General features: G+C 44.3%; 1 protein-coding gene across 9 annotated transcripts in view; it reads left to right on the top strand.

Moving 5' to 3' along the window:
- The first annotated feature begins 514 nt into the window (after window positions 1-514).
- Window positions 515-20784, top strand: part of DENND4C (DENN domain containing 4C) — a 146830-nt gene continuing 126560 nt past the window's right edge. For 5 of the 9 annotated variants that reach the window (XM_054658739.2, XM_016960670.4, XM_054658738.2 and 2 more), the window contains exon 1: window positions 535-936. The gene's annotated coding sequence lies outside the window, so the exon portion shown is untranslated. Of the gene's footprint in view, window positions 937-20784 lie in introns of all 9 variants that reach the window. The other 4 variants (XM_063788704.1, XM_063788708.1, XM_063788707.1 and 1 more) reach the window with 2 other exon arrangements.

Genomic DNA, 20784 nt, shown 5'->3' with positions numbered 1-20784 from the left:
CACCGAGCGCGGCCAGGGACTCACATGGTGCACTGGAGCCAAGGGGTTTCGGGAAGCGCCAGCGCGCCGGTCTCTCTAGAGCCCTCTACTCATGCGTGGGAATTCCAGCTCCCACCCTGGGAAGGAATCTTCACGTATCTCTCGGCACTGTCCTCAGTGACCTTCAGCCACTCGACATCACTTTCCCTGTCTTTGAAAACTCCGAGAGAAGCAGCCGCCACCTGCCTCAGGCCAAGGCAATAAACCCACATCACACCGCCAGTCTGAGCCCTGCAGGAAGGGGTGCACAGCGGCCTCCAGAGCGCTTTCTCCCCAGCTCTGTTTCTGCAGGCTCGGCCGCGCGAACGCTGAGGAGGGGATCGGAGGCCCGCAAGGCTCAGACCCCGCGCCCCGCGGGGGTCGCACTGGGGTCGGGCGGGGGAGGGGAGCGGTGGCTGCACGGCCTCGGCCCTCCCCGGGGGAGGGGCCTGAGCACCGCCCCGCCCCCCTCCTCCCTGCGCCTTCTCCCCCCCCCGCCCTTTTCCACCCGCCCCTGCAGGAGGAAAGGGAGAGGGAGGGGGAAAAGAAAGTGCTGTTTTGTGGAAAGGGGCGGAAGGCGGGGGAGAAAAAGGGAACAGAAACATGGCGGTCAGGTCTTGGGACGGCGGCGCCGCGGGCAGCTCCTAGGCGACGCGCCGCCCGCACTGTCCGACGGCTCACAGCGCGGAGGCACCCGCGCGGGCCAGCGCTCCGGCCACTGCCCCTGGCTGTAGGCGGCGCCCCTCGGAGACCCTGCCCGCGAGGCGGCGCAGGCGCAGACCGGACTGAGGCGGCGGCGGCCGCTGGAGCTAGTCCCCCGCCCTGCCCTGCCGAGCGCGCCCAGGCCGCGAATCCGGTGCTTTCTTGCCCCAGGAAGAAGCCGTGTCGGGGCTGCGCTGACAGAGGAGCAGGCAGCAGGTGAGGCTGCGGCGCGGGGCCTTTGGCGGAGGAAGCCTGCGCCGTGCCCTCGCGGGGCCTGCGCTGCAAGGCTGGGAGGGCGCGGGACAGGTAGAGCCCGGAGGGCTGAGTTCCAAGTGGCTGGCCCGCGGGGGGTCGCCGAGGAGGCGGAGAGTGGCCGCGGCTGGCGTTCGTGGCCTAGTTTCTCCGCGGTTTCCGGGGGCGGGGAGTCCCCGGATCCTGCGGGATGCAGTCGGGGAAAGGCTGCCCCTGAAGAGCCTCCCCGCGTCGCCCGCCGGGCCCATGAGAATCGTTTGCGTACAAGCGGGAGGGGTCTGGGCCCGGGGGACCGCCGGGGCGACGGCCGCTTTGGTGGGGGCCGGGGTGCGGAGGGAGCAGGATCGGGGCTTCCCAGAGGGGGTCGAGGCTGAGAGAGCGGAGAGCTAGAGCCAGGGGTGGCGGGCAGTCTCGAGAGGAGTCGGGGGGCTGAGAAGTGTCGGGGACAACGGTGAGGAGGGGGACCTGGGCAGGTGTCTCTGGTGAATTGAGGACATTTCCTTCTCTGTCTTACGGTGGCCGATCCTCAGGGCTTCTTTGTCGGGGATGACTTTCTAGGAGGGCAGTATCCTTTTAACTCTGGAGTGACTAAACACAAAACCAAGGAATGAAGTCCTAAGGCTGACTCCTGTAAAGAGCTGTGACTTTTTCTGTTTTAAGAATGCTGTCACGTCTTTTTTTTTTCTCCCCTTTTCTGCTTGATAGACCTTTTCCCTCTCGAAGACCGTCTTTTATCTGCACTAATAAGGATTTACCCAGTTTTTAAATAGTACCGCCTCCTTCTCCCCTTATGTATGTTTGTCACACGGGAAAATTTAGGGTAGTTACCGCGGGTACTTGTGCAGATTTGAGGGAAAGTGTCATTTCCAGTAGTGAACCCTCAGCTGTCTCTTTGTGCCTCCGAGATACTGTCAAGCGTTGTAGCCTGAGAAATTGACCCACTGAGCCTGCTTAATTGTGTGCAAACCCGTGTTGAGGCGTTCTTCCTAGGCCCTAATTTACGTAGGAATAGGTTTTCCCTTCCGGTCTGTGTATAATGAGAGGGGAGAACGTTAGTGCTACGGCGCTAAGTTCTGGATAAATACTTGATTTGATGTGATAGTGTGTATTACTCTATCAGAAATGCAGAGCGTTGTATGATTTTTCTGTGTACACGCGATAAGAGCAATATTAGTTGCAAAAGGAAGTTTTCATCTTTGAACATTAAAGGTATCCTTTATTCTTGATCACTATAACATGCAAAAAAGAAACTATATTTTCTGTCCTGTTCTTTGTATTACTGTTAAAGAGTTGGTAAACTGCCGTCTTGCTGTGAGACTGGGAAGTCGGCAATGAAGTTAGATTTGTATTCATGAACATGATCTGCCTGTCATATAGGCTTGCTTTGACTTGTTTTTTTTTTTTTTCTGTAGTGGCAAAGGGTTTTCTGCCACTCAGTCCACACTTTCCTCCGCATTGGTATCTCCGTTGACCATTTTGCAAAATAATTTATTGAGATTAGGGGTCTGATCTTTTGTATAACCTGTTGTAGTGAACTGATCATATGCGACTTGACTTTGGCCAATAGTACCTCGTGCAGTGTACAGTACTACTATTTAGACTTACTGATTTGGGTAATAGAAAAGGTATGATGTTAGAAATGTTGTCGTTGTATATTGGAGAAATTTTGAAGTTGCATATTGGAGTAATTTACTCCTGTATGCTTTGTAAATGAGTGCATTCTATTGTCGAGAGTAACTACAGTATTTTGTAGTATAAACTTAAGCTTTTAGCTGAAGAAATTGGCAGCATAGTTGGAGTGTGGAGACTGTTCTTAAAACGCAAATGTTTTAAATTACAAGGAACTGTAGTGGTGTGTAGGCTGTAACAATTCCTGGTGCCAAATTTGGGAGATTATTTGGTTGAGCTACTTTCTATAAAGAAACATATTATCTGCAATAAAAGTGAATTTGTAGCTATACACAAGGGATTTTACATTATAAATAATAACTCAATAAGGCACCTTTCTTTGCTCTTTGTGTATCTGCCAGTTAAGACCAAAATATCTCATATTTTCACTGGAGCTTCCTGCCAAAACAAATACTGGTTTTGCATTGGCTTTGCTGCTCAGTTTGAAAGCTAGGGGAATCTCTTAGAGCCTACTCTGGTTCTGGAGGCTGCCTGATTAAAAAAAAAAAAAAAGAAAAATTGAAAGCTAGGTTTCAGTCATAGGCTTGCACCTTAAGTACAGGTTGTAAAGTAAAAAAGAAAGTTGCTGAGTCAGTGGCAGGTTGTTTCATTTGTATTTTTGATTTGCCAAACGGAATTTCTGTCATAATTTGAATTTCCAATGTAATATGTTTGCTGAATAGCAAGGGCAGATAAGCTTTCATAATAACTGAATTAAAATGTTAATTTTCTTTATACTGGTGCCATAGATTGTCAGTTTGACAGATAGACGTAGCAAAGGGATGCCTTGTTGGAATGGGAAATTCCTTTTTATCAGCTAAAATTTGGGGAAAGGATTTTGCATAGTACAGCTGGTGTAAAACAATAGGTCTTTAGCATCAGATTGTAGGATATTCCAAAATTAGGCAGTTTTATTATTTGAAATTTGAAACTTAATATTTTGCAGGAAGAAGTTTAAAGCTTTAAAACATTTTCTACGTATGTTAAGTATGTGGATGTAATAGAGCTTAACATGGTATTTGAAACCTTTTTTTTTTTTTTTTTTTGAGATGTAGTCTCGCTTCGTCACCCAAGCTGGAGTGCAGTGGTTTGATCTCGGCTCACTGCAGCCTCTGCCTCCCAGATTGAAGCGATTCTCCTGCCTCTGCCTCCCAGATTCAAGCGATTCTCCTGCCTCAGCTTCCCAAATAGCTGGGATTACAGGTGCCTGCCACCACGCCTGGCTAATTTTTGAATTTTTAGTAGAGAAGGGGTTTCACTATGTTGGCCAGGTGGCCTGATGTCAGGTGATCCACCTGCCTACGCCTCTGAAAGTGCTGGGATTGCAGGTGTGAGCCACCACACCCAGCCTTTGAAAACTTTTTATTGGAAAAAATGTAACATGATTAAAAGAAATTCAAAAGAAAAAATTTAAATTACTCTCCCCTATCTAACACTTATATTTTTCTGTACTCTAATGCTGTTATACTTCTATAATGTAGTAGTATAATATTCTAATCCTGTCTGTGCTTGTGTATAATTCTGTGATTAATGTTAATATAATTGTCTTTTAATTTAACATGCTTTCCCTGTTGCTGTATATTACTGTTATTTTATGGCTTTTAATAGTCCAAAGTTTTATTTACTGCCTCAGTTTATTTAACCATTTCCATGGTTTAACATTTTAGTAATTCCACTTTTTTACTCTGATTGCTATTTTTATTAATTTTTTTTTTGAGACCGAGTCTCGCTCTGTTGCCCAAGCTGGAGTGCAGTGGCGCGATCTCAGCTCACTGCAACCTCTGCCTCCCAGGTTCAAGCGATTCTCCTGTCTCACCCTCCCGAGTAGCTGGGACTACAGGTGCGTGCCACCACGCCTGGCTAAATTTTTTTATTTTTAGTAGAAACGGGGTTTCACCGTGTTAGCCAGGATGGTCTTGATCTCCTGAACTCGTTATCCACCCACTTTGGCCTCCCAAAATGCTGGGATTATAGGTGTGAGCCACCGCACCTGGCTGTTTTTTTTTTTTTTTTTTTTTTTAACACGGTCTCACTTTGTCACCTAGGCTAGAGTGCAGTGCATCTCAGCTCACTGCAGCCTCTACCTCCCGGGTTCAAGTAATCCTGCTGCCTTAGCCCCCTAATAGCTGGGACTATAGGTGCGCGCGCATGTGCGTGCATCACCCCACTTCACTAACTTTTTGTATTTTATGTAGAGACAGGGTTTTGCCATATTGCCCAGGCTGGTCTTGAACTCTAAGTTCAAGCGATCCACCCATCTCAGCCTCCCAAAGTGCTGTGATTACAGGCGTGAGCCACTGTGTCTGACCCATACTTTTTTACTCTTAAAATAATGCTATAATGAAATTATTTTGCTAATATGATGGTCCATGGGTCTATGCCAAGTTACTTTTTGAAATTTTGGGACAGTCAACTTTCTTTTTTTTTTTTTTCTTTTTTTTTTTATTGAGATGAGTCTTGCTCTTGTCACCCAGGCTGGAATGGTGCAATGGAGTGATCTCAGTTCACTGCAACCTCGGCCTCCCAGATGAAGCAATTCTCTCTGCCTCAGGGTCCCGAGTAGCTGGGATTACAGATGCCTGCCACCACACCCAGCTAATTTTTGTATTTTTAGTAGAGACGGGGTTTTGCCATGTTGGCCAGGCTGGTCTTGAACTCCTGACCTCAGGTGATCCATCCGCCTCGGCCTCCCAAAGTGCTGGGATTACAGGCGTGAGCCACCACGCCTGGCCGAAAGTCAACTTTCTTTGAATTACTTTCTTTGCAGTGGATCATTAGGGCTGCTACAATATAGTATTTAATTGAGAACTGAATTGAAACAAGGTGAAAGGCTGTAGATGTGCATGTATCACTTGCATTCATTGAGTGAAAATCAAAATATAAATTCATAATTCTGTTAATAACTTGCTACTAGTTTGTGTACATTAACTTATGATATAAGAAGTAATGTAATTCTTATACTCTTATACTTAAGTAATATTGTGGGGCTTAAATGTTTTGAAGTGTTCTTTGTTTCATTCAAACCTAATTATCTACCAATCCAGATTTATTATCTGTTGGTTTACAGAAGAGTCATCTTTTTTTTTTTTTTTTGAGACGGAGTCTCGCTCTGTCACCCAGGCTGGAGTGCAGTGGCATGATCTCAGCTCACTGCAAGCTCCTCCTCCCGGGTTCATGCCATTCTCCTGCCTCAGCCTCCCAAATAGCTGGGACTACAGGCGCCCGCCACCACGCCTGGCTGATTTTTCGTATTTTTAGTAGAGATGGGGTTTCACCGTGGTCTCGATCTTTTGACCTTGTGATCCGCCCGCCTTGGCCTTCCAAAGTGCTGGGATTACAGGTGTGAGCCACTGCGCCTGGCCAGAAGAGTCATCTTATATATCTTTGTAATATTTTAATTTGTTTTTGTAATATTTAAAGGTTGTTCTCGAATTGAGTTTTTTCTTTGATATGTTTTTATTTCTTTTTTTTTCATTTTATTAGCCAGGAGATATTCTCATCTGATAATCTAGTTTTTTATTGTGTATGTACAGTTCAATTATCTCTTAATTTAGGGATTCTTAGATCCTAAAAGCATAAATGTTATAAATCTTTTTTTAAATTATGGAAAGAGGATCTATTAAAGAGGCCCTTTTCTATCTGCTAGGAATAATAATAAGAATAATATAAAAAGGTGACTAGTAAGGTCTAATAGGTTAAACAGCCCTATAAATAAGCACCGTAACTACAACACAACAAATATAGAATAGAGCAAAATATGCTGCAGGAGCAGAGGGAAACACTTGTGTAGTGTGGATTAGAGAAGGTTTACATAGAATAAGACATCTGATTAAAAACTTACAACTTGCTGTAAAAAGGCGTGAAGTAATGAAAAAATGTGATGAAGTTTATTAATATGCAAGTAATTTAGAGGGAGTGGGTATGAAGCTGGAGAGTAAGTAGAAGCTGTGTCATGAAGGGTCTTACAGTCAAGTAAGAAATTAAGACTATATTGTAGAGAACAGGGAGCTATTGGAAGATTTAAGCTGTTAAATATTTTGGCTCCATTAAGAGGGAGGGATTGGGAGAGCAGTTTGAGTGAGACCGCAGGTTCATCATCCAGAACATCTTGAAGGCACCTAGGCATGTATTGAGAACAGCATGGTAGGGGTAGAAAAAAATGGATAGACTTGAGAACTGTTACATAATACAAACATTTCCTGTGGCCCACAGGCCACGTTGGTTTAGCCTTATCTTCTTGCCCACTGTGTACCTGCCACACCAGTCTACTTTCAAATTTTTTCCCTCAGAGCGTTTGCATATATACTATTCCATTTGCATGCTACTTTTTCTAAAAGATCATTTCTGGTCCCCAGTCACATTGTCTAGTTAGGGAGATGAGTTACTATCTATTCCAGCATCTTGCTGTTTTAATATGTAGAATTTCTTTCTTTTTCTTCCTTTTTCACATTTGTTCCTCTTATTATTTGGGCAATTATAGGCGATTTGACTTTTTTTTTTGGAGACTGAGTTTTGCTCTTGTTGCCCGGGCTGGAGTGCAATGGCACGATCTCGGCTCGCTGCAGCCTCCACCTCCTGGGTTCAAGCGATTCTCCTGCCTCAGCTTCCTGAGTAGCTGGGATTACAGGCGCGCACCACCACGCCCGGCTAATTTTTTGTATTTTTAGTAGAGATGGGGTTTCACCATGGCCAGGCTGGTCTTGAACTCCTGACCTCAGGTGATCCGCCCACCTTGGCCTTCCAGAGTGCTGGGATTACAGGCGTGAGCCACCATGCCCGGCTGACAGCTTTTAGATTTAGGATTTTGTTTTTTGTTTGTGTTTTTTTGTTTTTGAGACAGAGTCTCGCTCTATCACCCAGGCTGGAGTGTAGTGGCGTGATCTCGGCTCACTGCAACCTCCGCATCCCGGGTTCAAGCGATTCTTCTGCCTCAGTCTCCCGAGTAGCTGGGACCACAGGCTTGTGCCACCACGCCTGGCTAATTTTGTGTGTGTGTGTTTTTAGTAGAGACAGGGTTTCAATGTGTTAGCCAGGATGGTTACGATCTCCTCACTTTGTGATCCGCCCGCCTCGACCTCCCAAAGTGCTGGGATTACAGGCGTAGCCATCGCACCCAGCCAGGATTTTCTTTATACACAAACATTTCTGCAGAGAAATCCAGTTGTACTTACTCATTTCCAATCTGTATGCCTTTTTTTCCTGCCTATTGCCGCTGGCTAGATTAATGCTATCCTCTAGAAATATAATATAAACCAAATATGTAATTTAAATTTTATAGTACCCCCACACTAAAAAAGTAGCGATAAGTGAAATTAAATTTAATGTATTTTTAATTTCACTACATCCAAAATATTATTCAATATGTGTAGTAATTTCCTAGGGCTGCCAGAGTAAATTACTGCAAAGTGGGTGGTTTCTAACAGCTTAAATTTATTTTCTGACAGTTCTGGAAAGTAGAAATATGAGGTCGGGGTGTCAGGAGAGCTCTGCTCCCACTGTAGGCTCTAGGGAAGACCCCTCCTTGACTCTTCCTCTGTTTCTTTCTTTCTTTTTTTTTTTTTTTGAGATAGAGTTTCACTCGTGTTGCCCAGGCTGGAGTGCAATGGCGTGATCTCAGCTCACCGCAACCTGTGCCTCCCGGATTCAAGCGAGTCTCCTGCCTCAGCCTGCCGAGTAGCTGGGATTACAGGCATGCACCACCATGCCCGGCTAATATTGTATTTTTAGTAGAGACAGTGTTTCTCCATGTTGGTCAGGCTGGTCTCGAACTCCTGATCTCAGGTGATCTGCCGGCCTTGGCCTCCCAAAGTGCTGAGATTACAGATATGAGCCACTGCGCCCAGCCTCTTCCTATTTCTAGTGGTTGCTAGCAGTCCTTAGAGATATAGGAACTAGTTAGGTTTTCTCTTTCCTCCCCCTCCCCTCCCCTCCCCCTCCCCCTTCCCTCCCCCTCCCCCTTCCCTCCCCCTCCCCCTCCCCTCCCCATCCCCCTCTGCCTCCTCTCCCCCTCCCCTCCCCTCCCCATACCCCTCCCCCTCCCCCCATACCCCTCCCCCTCCCCCCTCCCCTTCCCCTCCCCCTCCCCTCCCCTCCTCTCCCTTCCCCTGCCCTCCCCTCCCCCCTCTCCTCCCCTCCCCTGCCCTCCCCTCCCCCCTCCTGCCCTCCCCTCCCCCCTCTCCTCCCCTCCCCCCTCTCCTCCCCTCTCCCCCTCCCCTCCCCTCCCCCTCCTCCCCTCCCCTCCCCCTCCTCCCCTCCCCTCCCCCCCTCTTCCCCTCCCCTCCCTTCCCCTGCCCCTTTTTTTTTGAGACAGAATTTCGCTCTTGTGGCCCAGGCTGGAGTGCAATGATGTGATCTCTGCTCACTGCAACCCCTGTACCCCGGGTTCAAGTGATTCTCCTGCCTCAGCCTCCTAAGTAGTCGGGATTACAGGCATGCGCCACCACGTCCATCTAATTTTATATTTTTAGTGGAGATGGGGTTTCACTATGTTGGTCAGGCTGGTCTTGAACTCTTGACCTCAGGTGATCCACCCACCTCGGCCTCCCAAAGTGCTGGGATTGCAGGCAGGAGCCACCTTGCCTAGCCTATAATATTCCTTTGTTCTTTTTTTAATGTCTAGAGGACCTGTAACGATATGCCTTCTATCATTGCTCATATTGGTAATTCCAGCCTCTTGCTTTTTTCTTAATCTACAGATACTGATATTTATTTTCTTGTTTATTTTAAATTTTATTGATTTCTGCATTTTTTGTTTTTTTCCTCTACTTCCCCTTGATTTAGTCTGCTTTTTTTTCCCGAGCATCTTGAGGTGGACATTTATGTCTTTAATTTTAGAACTTTCTTATTTTCTAATACAGGTGCTTAAAGCTATGAATTTCCTTCTAAATACTGTTTTAGCCACATCTCATAAATTGATTTCTTCTTTTCATTCAGTTCAAAATATTGTTTAATTTCTTTTGCAGTTTCTTTTTTGATCAGGGGTTATTTAGGAGACTATTATTTAATTTCTAAATACTGGAGAATTTTATATAGTATCTTTATGTTAATGATCTCAAGTTTAATTCCATTGTAGTCAGACAACATGCTGCATAATTTATATTCTTTTTTTTTTTTTAAGATGGAGTCTCACTGTGTCACCCAGGCTGGAGTGCAGTGGCACTCCCCATCTCTACTAAAAATACAAAAGTTACTCACTGCAACCTCCACCTCCCAGATTCAAGCAATTCTCCTGTCTCAGCCTCCCGAGTAGCTGGGATTACAAGCGCACACCACCATGCCCGGCTAATTTTTGTGTTTTTAGTAGAGATGGGGTTTCATCGTGTTGGCCAGGCTAGTCTTGAACTCTTGACCTGAGGTGTACGCCTGCCTTGGCCTCCCAAAGTACTGTGATTACAGGCGTGAGCCACCGTGCCCAGCCAATTTATATTCTTTAAAATATTTCCATGCTTGTTTTACGGTCCAGCATATGGTTTATCTTGGTGAATGTTCTATGTGTGCTTGAAAAGATGGTTTATCTTGCTGTTGTTGGGTGCAGTGTTCTATAAATAACAATTATGTCAAGTTGGTTGATAATGTTCTTCAGATCTTACATATTTTTAATAATTTTCTGTTTACTTTTTCTGTGAATTATTGCATCAATGAGGAGTGTTGAACTCCCTGTGATTGTGGAGCTGTTTATTTCTCCTTTCAGGTATGTCAGTTTTTGCTGCATGCACTTTGATACTCTCTTGTTAGATGTACACAGTCATAAGTAATTTAACTAGGGGGATACATTCTGAGGAATGCATCATTGGGCAATTTCTTTATTGTGCGAGCATCATATAGTGTACTTACATGATCCTAGATGGTGTAGCATGCTACACTTGTAGGCTATAGCCTATAGCCTATTGCTTCTAGGCTACAAACCTGTACAGCATATTACTGTACTGATACTCTAGGCAGCTATAGCATAATGGTGAATATTTGTGTATCTAAACATAGAAAAGATACAATAAAAATACAGTATAAAAGGGCCGGGAAGCAGGCACGGTGGCTCACACTTGTAATCCCAGCACTCTGGGAGGCTGAAGTGGGTGGATCACGAGGTCAGGAGTTCGAGACCAGCCTGGTCAACATAGTGAAACCCCATCTCTACTAAAAATACAAAAATTAGCCTGGCATAGTGGTGTGTGCCTGTAGTCCCAGCTACTTGCGAGGCTGAGGCAGGAGAATCACTTGAACCTGGGACACGGAGGTTGCAGTGAGCCGAGATCATGCCACTTCACTCCAGCTTGGGCAACAGAGTGAGATTTCATCTCAAAAAAAAAAGGCCAGGCCTGGTTGCTCACACCTGTAATCCCAGCACTTTGGGAGGCTGAGGCAGGCAGATCACTTGAGGTCAGGAATTTGAGGCCTGCCTGGCCAACATGGTGAAACTGTGTCTCTACTAAAAACTCAAAAATTAGCCTGGTATGGTGGTGGACGCCTGTAATCCAAGCTATTTGGGAGGCTGAAGTAGGAGAATTGAACCCAGGAGGCAGAGGTTGCAGTGAGCCAAGATCACGCCACTGCACTCCAGCCTAGGCGACAGAGTGACAGAAGACAACAGAACACAGAACAGAATGGAACGCAGAACAGAACGGAACACAGAACAGGACAGATATGAAAGATAAACGTGGTACACCTATGATAGGGCACTTACCACGAGAGGACCTTGCAGGAGTGGAAGTTGCTCTGGGCGAGTCAGTGAATGAAGGGTGGTGAATGAATGTGAAGGCCTAGGATATTACTGTGCCCTACTGTACACTTTATGAACAATGTACAGTTAGGCTACACTAAATTCATCAAATTTTTTTCTTTGATCAATAGTAAATTAGCTTATTGTAACCTTTTGACTTTAGAAGCTTTAAAATGTTTGTTGTTTTTTGACTCTCGTAACAACACTTAAATACAAACGCATTTTACAGGTGTACAGAAATATTATTCTTTAAATCCTTATTCTGTAAGCTTTTTTCTATTTAAAAAATGAATTTTTTTTTTAGAGATAGAGTCTCGCTATGTTGCTTAGGCTGGCCTCCAACTCCTGGGCTCAAGTGATTCTCTGGCCTCAGCCTCCTGAGTTGCGTGCCACTGCATCTGGCCTTTTTTTTTTCGTTTTTCTTTTTTTTTTTTACTTTTTAAACTTTTTTGTTGGAAATGAAAACATAAGCACACACATTAGTCTAGGGCCCACACAAGGTCAGGATTATCAATATCAGTGTCCTCTACCTTCACATCTTGTCCTACTGGAAGGTCTTCAGGGGCAATACTTACGTGGATCTGTCTGGACTACCTCCTGAAGGAAACTGCCTGAGGCTGTTTTTAGGTAGCTTTTAAAAAACATAAGTAGAACGGTGACTCTCGCCTGTAATCTAAGCACATTGGGAGGCTGAGGTGGGACGATCGCTTGAGCTCAGGAGATTGGGACCAGCCTGGGCAACACAGTAAGACCCCATCTTAAAAAAAAAAAAAGTAAGTAGAAGGAGTACACTCAAATGATGTTTAAAAGTATGACATAGGTTGGGTGTGGTGGCTCATGCTTGTAATCCCACTGCTTTGGGAATCTGAGATGGGCGGATTGCTTGAGCCCAGGAGTTTGAGACCAGCCTGGGCAACATGTATCCACCATTAAATTATTGTGAGAAATAGTTTCACCTCCATGAGATTATTCTATTTCAGCTCTTAAGCCCTTTCTGCCTTTCCCCAAGCCCTTGGCAACTACTGTTTTTTACTATTTCTATAGTTTTGCCTTTTCTGGGATGTCTTATAATTGAAATCATATAGTATGTAGCCTTTCTGGACTAGCTTCTTTCACTTAGCAATATACATTTAAGGGTCCTTTACATCATTTTGTGGTTTGCTAGCTCATTTATTTTTATTGCGAAATAATCCATTGTATGGATATATTCCAGTTTGTTTATCCATTCACCTGTCAAAGGACATCCTTGGTTCCAGGTTTTGGTGATTACGAATAAAGCTGCTTATAATCATTGTGTGCAGGTTTTGTGTGACTATAAGTTTTTAAATCAATTTGGATAATCAAATACCTCAGGAATGTGATTGCTGGATCATATGGTAGGCCTGTATTTAGCTTTGTAAGAAACTGCCAAACTGCCTTCCAAAAGGGCTGTTTTATTTTGTATTTCCATCAGCAGTGAATGTTAGAGTTCCTGTTCGCATTTTCATTCGTATTTGGTATTGTCAGTTTTTTTGATTGTAGCTATTCTAATAGGTGTGGATTGGTATCTCATTGCTATTTCTTTCTTTTTTTTTTTTTGTTTTTGAGACGGAGTCTCCATTTGTCAACCAGGCTGGAGTGCAATGGCGAGATCTCGGCTCACTGCAACTTCTGCCTCCTGGGTTGAAGTGATTGTCCTGCCTCAGCCTTCTGAGTAGCTGGGACTATAGGCGCATGCCACCATGCCCAGCCATTTTTTGTATTTTTAGTAGAGATGGGGTTTCACCATGTTGGCTAGGCTAGTCTCGATCTCCTGACCTCATGATCCACCTGCCTCAGCTTCCCAAAGTGCTGGGATTACAGGTGTAAGCCACCATGCCTGGCCTAAGTTTTTCCTTTTTAAAGTTAGCTTTATTGAGATATAATTTACACACCATAAAATTCACCTATTTAAAGGGGGGTATCTTGATGTTTTCCAGTAGATTTACAGTTTTGCAATCATTAGCATAATCTAATTTTAAAGGATTTTAATCACCCCAGAAAGAACCATTGTATACATTAGCAGTCACTCTCCAGTCCCTCTCTCCTGGACCCCTAGCCCTAGATAACCACTAATTTATTTTCTGACTTTATAGATTTACCTATTTTGGACATTTCATAGAAATGAAGTCATACAATATGTGATCTTTTGTAACTGGCTTCTTTCATTTAGGATAGTGTTTTTCAGGTTCACCCATGTTGTAGTATGTATCACTCCTTCATTCCTTTTTTAAAAAATTCTGACAAAATTAACATAACATGAAATTTGCCATTTTAACCACTTAAAATATGTAATTCAGTGGTGTTCGGCACATTCACGATGTCATGCAAGTATTACCACAAACTAAATGTTCCCAAACGTTTTCATCATCCTAAAAGGAAACGCTGTACCCGTTAAGCAGTCTCTCCCCATTCCTAGTCTCCTAGTCCCTGCTGCCCAGTAATCTGTTTTCTCTCTCTGTGGATTTGCCTATTGTGGATATTCCTACAAGTGGACTTAGGCAATGTGTGACCTTTTGTGTCCAGCTTCTTCGACTTAGCATAATGCTTTCTAGGTTCAGTAGTACTTCATTCCTTTTTATGGCTGAATAATACTACGTTCTATAGAAACACCACATTTTGTTTATCATGACTTGATGGACATTTACATTGCTTCTACCTTTTGGCTATTCTGAGTAGTGCCGCTATGAACATTTACATACAGATTTTTTTGTTTGTTTTTGAGACGAAGTCTAGCTCTGTCACCCAGACTGGAGTACAGTGGCACAGTCGTCGCTCACTGCAGCCTCGACCTTCCAGGCTCAATTATCTTCCTGCCTTAGCCTCCTGAGTAGCTGGGACTGTGGGTTTGCACCACCACATCTGGGTAATTTTTAAAAATTTTTTTGTATAGTCAGGGTCTTACTGTGTTGTCCGGGCTGGTCTTTTTTCTTCTTTTTTTGAGATGGAGTCTCACTCTGCCGCCCAGGCTGAAGTGCAGTGGCGCAATCTCGGCTCACTGCCTCCTCCGCCTCCCGGGTTTAAGCGATTCTCCTGCCTCAGCCTCCTGAGTAGCTGGGATTACAGGTGCACAGCATCACACCTGGCTAAATTTTGTATTTTGAGTAGAGATGGGATTTTGCCATGTTAGCCAGGCTGGTCTTGAACTCCTGACCTCAGGTCATCTACCCACCTTGGCCTCCCAAAGTGCTGGGATTAACAGGCGTGAGCCTTCTCGCCTGGCCTGCTTGTTTTTAATTTGTCCTATCTCTTGTTTGTTCCTTTTTGGATTACTTGAGTATATTTTAGTATTCCATTTATCTTCACATTGGCTGATTAGCTATATGTCTTGATTTTTAAAAGTAGTTGCCTTGGCCGGGCGTGGTGGCTCACACCTGTAATCCCAGCACTTTGGGAGGCTGAGGCGGGAGGAGCATGAGGTCAAGAGATCGAGACCATCCTGGCTAACACAGTGAAACCCCATCTGTCCTAAAAATACAAAAAATTAGCTGGGCGTGGTTGCACGTGACTGTAGTCTCAGCTACTTGGGAGGGGGAGGCTGAGGCAGGAGAATCACTTGAACCCGGGAGGTGGAGGTTGCAGTGCGCGGAGATCGTGCCACTGCACTCCAGCCTGGGTGACAGAGCGAGACTCCACCTCAAAAAAAAAAAAAAGTAGTTGCCTTAGGGTTTATAATATACACCTTTAACTTTATGTATAACCTGGGACTCTTAATTCAGTACAGTTTCGTTCTCCCCATCTGTGTCTAATTTTCCTCACAAAGGGATAATGCTAGACCTCCCTTATTGGGTTGTTATGAATATGAAATGAATTACTGGATGTGAAATACTTTGAGCACAGCTCATGTTTTTATTCATATCAAGAATAATAGAAAAAAACTTTATTAGAAGTTCTTCAGTTTGCAGATCGCAGGTTTCTTTTCTAACCTACCTTAGCTGTCTGCATGCATAATCACACCCTAGACTAGTAGTTCTCAATTCTGGCTGTATATTCTAAATGGGCAGCTTAAAAAATATTGATAGTAGTGGGCCACCTTCAGAAATTCATATTTTATTGGTCTGATTTTTTTAAAAAAGTGTTCCAGGGCCAGGCGCGGTGGCTCACGCCGGTAATCCCAGCACTTTGGGAGGCCGAGGCGGGCAGATCATGAGGTCAGGAGATTGAGACCATCCTGGCTAACAAGGTGAAACCCCGCCTCTACTGAAAACACAAAAATTAGCTGGGCATGGTGGGAGGCACCTGTAGTCCCAGCTACTCGGGAGGCTGAGGCAGGAGAATGGTGTGAACCCGGGAGGCGGAGCTTGCAGTGAGCCAAGATGGCGCTACTGCACTCCTGCCTGGGCGACAGAGTAAGACTCAGTCTCAAAAAAAAAAAAAAAAAGTGTTCCAGGTGGCTCCAATGTATAGTCAGGACGGAGAACCATTACCCTAGACTTTATCGCCATGATCTATAACTTAAAAAATTGTAAGCATTGGGCCGGGCGCGGTGGCTCACTCCTGTAATCCCAGCACTTTGGAAGGCCGAGGCGGGTGGATCACGAAGTCAGGGGTTCGAGATTAGCCTGGCCAACGTGGTGAAACCCCGTCTCTACTAAAAATACAAAAAACTAGCCAGGCGTGGTGGTATGTGCTTGTAATCCCAGCTACTCAGAAGGCTGAGGCGGGAGAATTGCTTGAACCCAGGAGGTGGAGGTTGCGGTGAGCAGAGATCATGCCATTGCACTCCAGCCTGGACGACAGAGCGAGACTCTGTCTCAAAAAAAAAAAAAAAAAAAAAAATTGTAAGCATCTAACTCTGACCTCCACTTCCTCTTCTACTAACTCACATACTCCGGTACCCTATTTTGATATTTCTTGGAATCCTATTTTTTTTTATTTTTTCAGTTTTCTCACTGGACATTTCTTGGATTCCATCAAGACCTCCAGGCCAGTAGCTACGCCATTTTTTCACTGTCCATCATTCTCCTCATATATTCTCTTCTTAACTTATCCAATTATATTGATTCATTTAATAAAAATTTCAGTAAGTATTAGTGTTCTGTAGGTACCATTCTGTGGTGTTGAGTGATAAAACTCTTGTTCTTCTCTTCCTTCATTGTAATCAAGGCAAAACTTCAACCCCGATTACACTCAGTTCTTTGTCAACTCTGTAATTCCTTGAACCTGAGCAGTGGAGTGTGGCTGGAGAAAACAAATAGGCTAGCTCGTCTCACTTTAAATTTATGACCACACATATCTATTGTGCCTACACCACTGCTGTGTCTGCTTGTCCTTCTACTTTGTTTGCTAAGAAGACTATGTAATCTCTTTCCTTCTAGACTCTTAGCTGTTTTTTAGAAAATTATTATTATTTTTTATTATAGAGATGAGGTCTCGCTATGTCAAGCAATCCTCCCACCTTGGCTTCCCAAAGTGTTGGGATTGCAGGCGTGAGCCACTGCACTGGGCATGTTTGTTTGTTTATTTATTGATTTAAGTATTGCACATAGTGTTTTTATTCTCTGCAGCGAAAATGATTCCTACTTGCAGACCACTTTTTTTTTTTTTAAGCCATCTCGTCTATGTTCATCTATGTTGTGACTTCTTGTGTATTTAAGGATTTTGCTCTGGGTTATCTTCGATATTTTTGTTTTTGTTTGTTTGTTTTATTTTTATTTTATCTAGACCTGCACATCCCCTGTATTATTTTTCCTGGCGAATCATTTTTCTTAGCGTATGAACATGCTATAACTCTTAATTCTCTAACTTCAGTAGGGATGGCAAAAGGAAAAAAACAAAAACAGCTCATTTCTCACACACACCTTTCCTTCTCATTTACAGCAAAATTTGTCAGAAAGAATTGCTCATTCTCAGTATCTCTACCCTCTAAGATTCCATTTTTTCCCCAACTCTTTCCAGGTTGGCTCTTTTGCACTCCCACCAACTGAAATCACTCTTGTCAGTGTTCTCAATCCTTAAATTACTCTGCCTGTCATCAGCATTTGACACAAGTGATTGATCAGTTCCTGTTTTATAAAAACTTTACTTGGTTTTCTGGATGCCATATTGTCTTTATTCTTTCCTAATTTATGGCTGCTCCTTCTTGGTCTTATTTTCTAGCTTCTCTTTCCTCACCTGAAGGTTGTTGTATCACACCTAGACTTAGGCTTTGTAACTTTTCTTTATCAGTATTCGTCAGTTAGTATTTGACAATTCTTTGAGTATCTTATCTAATGCTATGGCTGTAAGCATTATTAATTTGCTCTTGACTCAGGCCTTGACATGCCTTGACATCTTCATTGAACTCCACACTATAATGGACTGCTTTTTCGTTTTTCAAGACAGGGTCTCATTCTGTCACCCAGGCCGAAATACAGTGATGCAATTATAGCTCATTGTAACCTTGAATTCCTGGTCTCAAGTGATCCTCCTGCCTCAGCCTCCTGAGTAGCTAGGACTTTAGGTGCATACTACCACACCTGGCTAATTTTATTGTAGTTATTGAGACTGGGTCTTGCTGTGTTGCCCAGGCTGGTCTTGAACACCTGGCCTCAGGCATCCTCCCACCTTGGCCTCCCAAAGGACTGGGTTTATAGGTGTGAGCCACTGTGCCTGCCAGGACTGCCTTTTCTACATCTCTTGAATATTTTAGTAGGCATGTCAATTTTAACTTGTCCAAAAAAGAATTATTGGTTTATTTCCTCAAACCTACCCTTTTCTCAGACGTTACCCTCTCAGTAAATGGTACTATCGTTTACCCACTTAAGCCACAAACTGGAAATCATACTTGCTTTCTCTTTTTTCCCCTTTTACTTCCAATCCACCAGCAGCAGCTTTACCTTCAAACTATATCCCCAATATTATAATTTCTTGCTGCTCTCCTTTGCCCTAATATAAGCCATTTTTATTATCTCTTTTCTGGGTTATTTTAATTGCCTTCTATCTGCTCTCCCTTGCTTCCATTCTTTTCTCCTTCTAGTTTGTTCTCACAACAGCTAAAATGAAAAACATAAATGGTAACATGTCACTCTCATTTGAAGGCCCCTCATAGTTTTTCATCATATTTAGAAAAAAATCCAAAGACCTAGTCTTAGCCTAAAAGGCCTTACTTGTTTTCTCCTTCACTGACCTCATCTCCTACTACTCTAAGCTCCAGAGCCACTGGCCTTGCTGTTCCTCAAAGACCAAGTTACTTACTGCTTTAAGGCTTTTATTAATTGACTTTTTTCCTGCCTGGAATGTTCTTCCTTTATTGTCATATGATTTGCTTGCTCCTTCATGCCACTTAGGCCCCTGCTTAGATCTTACTTCTTTTTTTTTAATTTTGAGATGGAGTCTTACTCTTGTTGCCCAGGCTGGAGTACAATGGCACGATCTTGGCTCACCGCAACCTCCGCCTCCCGGGTTCAAGCGATTCTCCTGCCTCAGCCACCTGAGTAGCTGGGATTACAGGCATGCGCCGCCTCGCCTGGCTAATTTTTGTATTTTTAGTAAAGATGGGGTTTCTCCATGTTGGTCAGGCTGGTCTCGAACTCCCGACCTCAGGTGATCTGCCCGCCTCAGCTTCCCTAAATGCTGGGATTACAGGTGTGTGCCTCCTCGCCTGGCTAGATCTTACTTATTTACTTCTTCAGAGAGGTATTCCCTGGTGACACCATAAAAATAGGCCCCTCCCTTCCACTTTCTCTCTGTTTTGATTTACTTTTCTTCACAGCACCTATGGTTTTTTTTTTTTGAGACCAAGTCTTGCTCAGTCACCTAGGCTGGAGTGTAGTGGCACGATCTCAGCTCACTGCAGCCTCCGCCTCCTGGTGATTCTCGTGCCTCAGACTCCAGAGTAGCTGGGATTACAGGCGTGAGCCACTACGGCCAGCTAATTTTTGTATTTTTAGTAGAGATGGGGTTTCACCATGTTGGTCAGGTTGGTCCCGAACACCTGACCTTGGTTTATCCACCCTTCTCGGTCTCCCAAAGTGCTGGGATTACAGGTGTGAGCCACCATGCCTGGCCACACAGCATCTATGTTTTTGAAAATATAAGTTTACTAATTATTTTCCAACCGTAATGTAAGCTCCATAAAGACAACTATTTGGTATTTTCATTGCTTTAATTCCCAGCATTTAAAACGATGTTTGAGACCCTGTCATAAGTTATTAATATACCAGTAGTAATTTTTTTTTTTTTTTTTTTTTGAGATGAAGTCTCGCTCTTATCCCCCAGGCTGGAGTGCAATGGCACGATCTTGGCTCACTGCAACCTCCACCTCCTGGGTTCAAATGATTCTCCTGCCTCAGCCTCCCGAGTAGCTGGGATTACAGGTGCCTGCCACCATGCCCGGCTAATTTTTTTTGTATTTTTAGTAGAGACAGGGTTTCACCATGTTGGCCAGGCTGGTCTTGAGCTCCTGATCTCAAGTGATCCACCTGCCTCGGCCTCCCAAAGTGCTGGGATTATAGGCGTAAGCCATCGCGCCCGGCCACCAGTAGTAATTTTTTAACAAACACAAGAACTCCTTTCCATTTAGCCACAAAACAGTTAAATAGTTATGAATAATCCAAGCAAAAAAATGTGCAAGACCTGAGTGAAAAAAATCAACAAATTCATTTTATGTGTGTGTGTTTGTTTTTGACATGGGGCCTTGCTGTTTCACAGGCTATAATGCAGTGGCACTTACGGCTCAAACAATCCTCTTGCCTCAGCCTCCTGTGTAGCTGGGATCACAGGCATGTGCCACAACATCCAGCTAATTTTAAATTTTTTTGTAGGGGCTAGGTCTCACTTTGTTGCCCAGGCTGGTCTCAAACTCCTAGGGTCAAATGATCCTCCCGCTTCAGCCTCCCAAATTGCTGGGATTGCAGGCATGAGCCACTGTGCCTAGCCAGGTCAAGATTTTTTTCTCAGCTCTTTATGTCAAAATACTGTCTTCAAAAGTTATATGTGGCTGGGCGCTGTAGCTAATACCTGTAATCCAGTGCTTTAGGATGTCAAGGTGGGACGATTGCATGAGGCCAGGAGTTTGAGATCAGCCTGGGAAATGTAGCAGGACCTCCATCTCTACTGTACTAGTCTGTTCTCACATGGCTGACATACCCAAGTGACTCACGCCTGTAATCCCAGCGCTTTGGGGGGCTGAGGCGGGTAGATCACCTGAGATCAGGAGTTCAGGACCAGCCTGACCAATATGGTGAAACCCCCATCTCTACTAAAAATACAAAAATTAGCTGGGCATAGTGGCGTGCACCTGTAATCCCAGCTACATGGGAGGCTGAGACAGGAGAATTGCTTGAACCCAGGAGGTGGAGGTTGCAGTGAGTAATTTTTGTAGTTTTTGTAGAAATGGGGTTTCACCACATTGACCAGGCTGGTCTTGAACCCCTAATCTCAAGTGATCTGCCCCCGCTCAGCCTCCCAAAGTGTTTAGATTACAAATG

The sequence above is a fragment of the Pan troglodytes genome, chromosome 11, assembly GCF_028858775.2.
Source record: "Pan troglodytes isolate AG18354 chromosome 11, NHGRI_mPanTro3-v2.0_pri, whole genome shotgun sequence".
Lineage (NCBI taxonomy): Eukaryota > Metazoa > Chordata > Mammalia > Primates > Hominidae > Pan > Pan troglodytes.
Note: the sequence above shows the minus strand (reverse complement) of the source record. Positions and strands in the feature narration are given on the sequence as shown.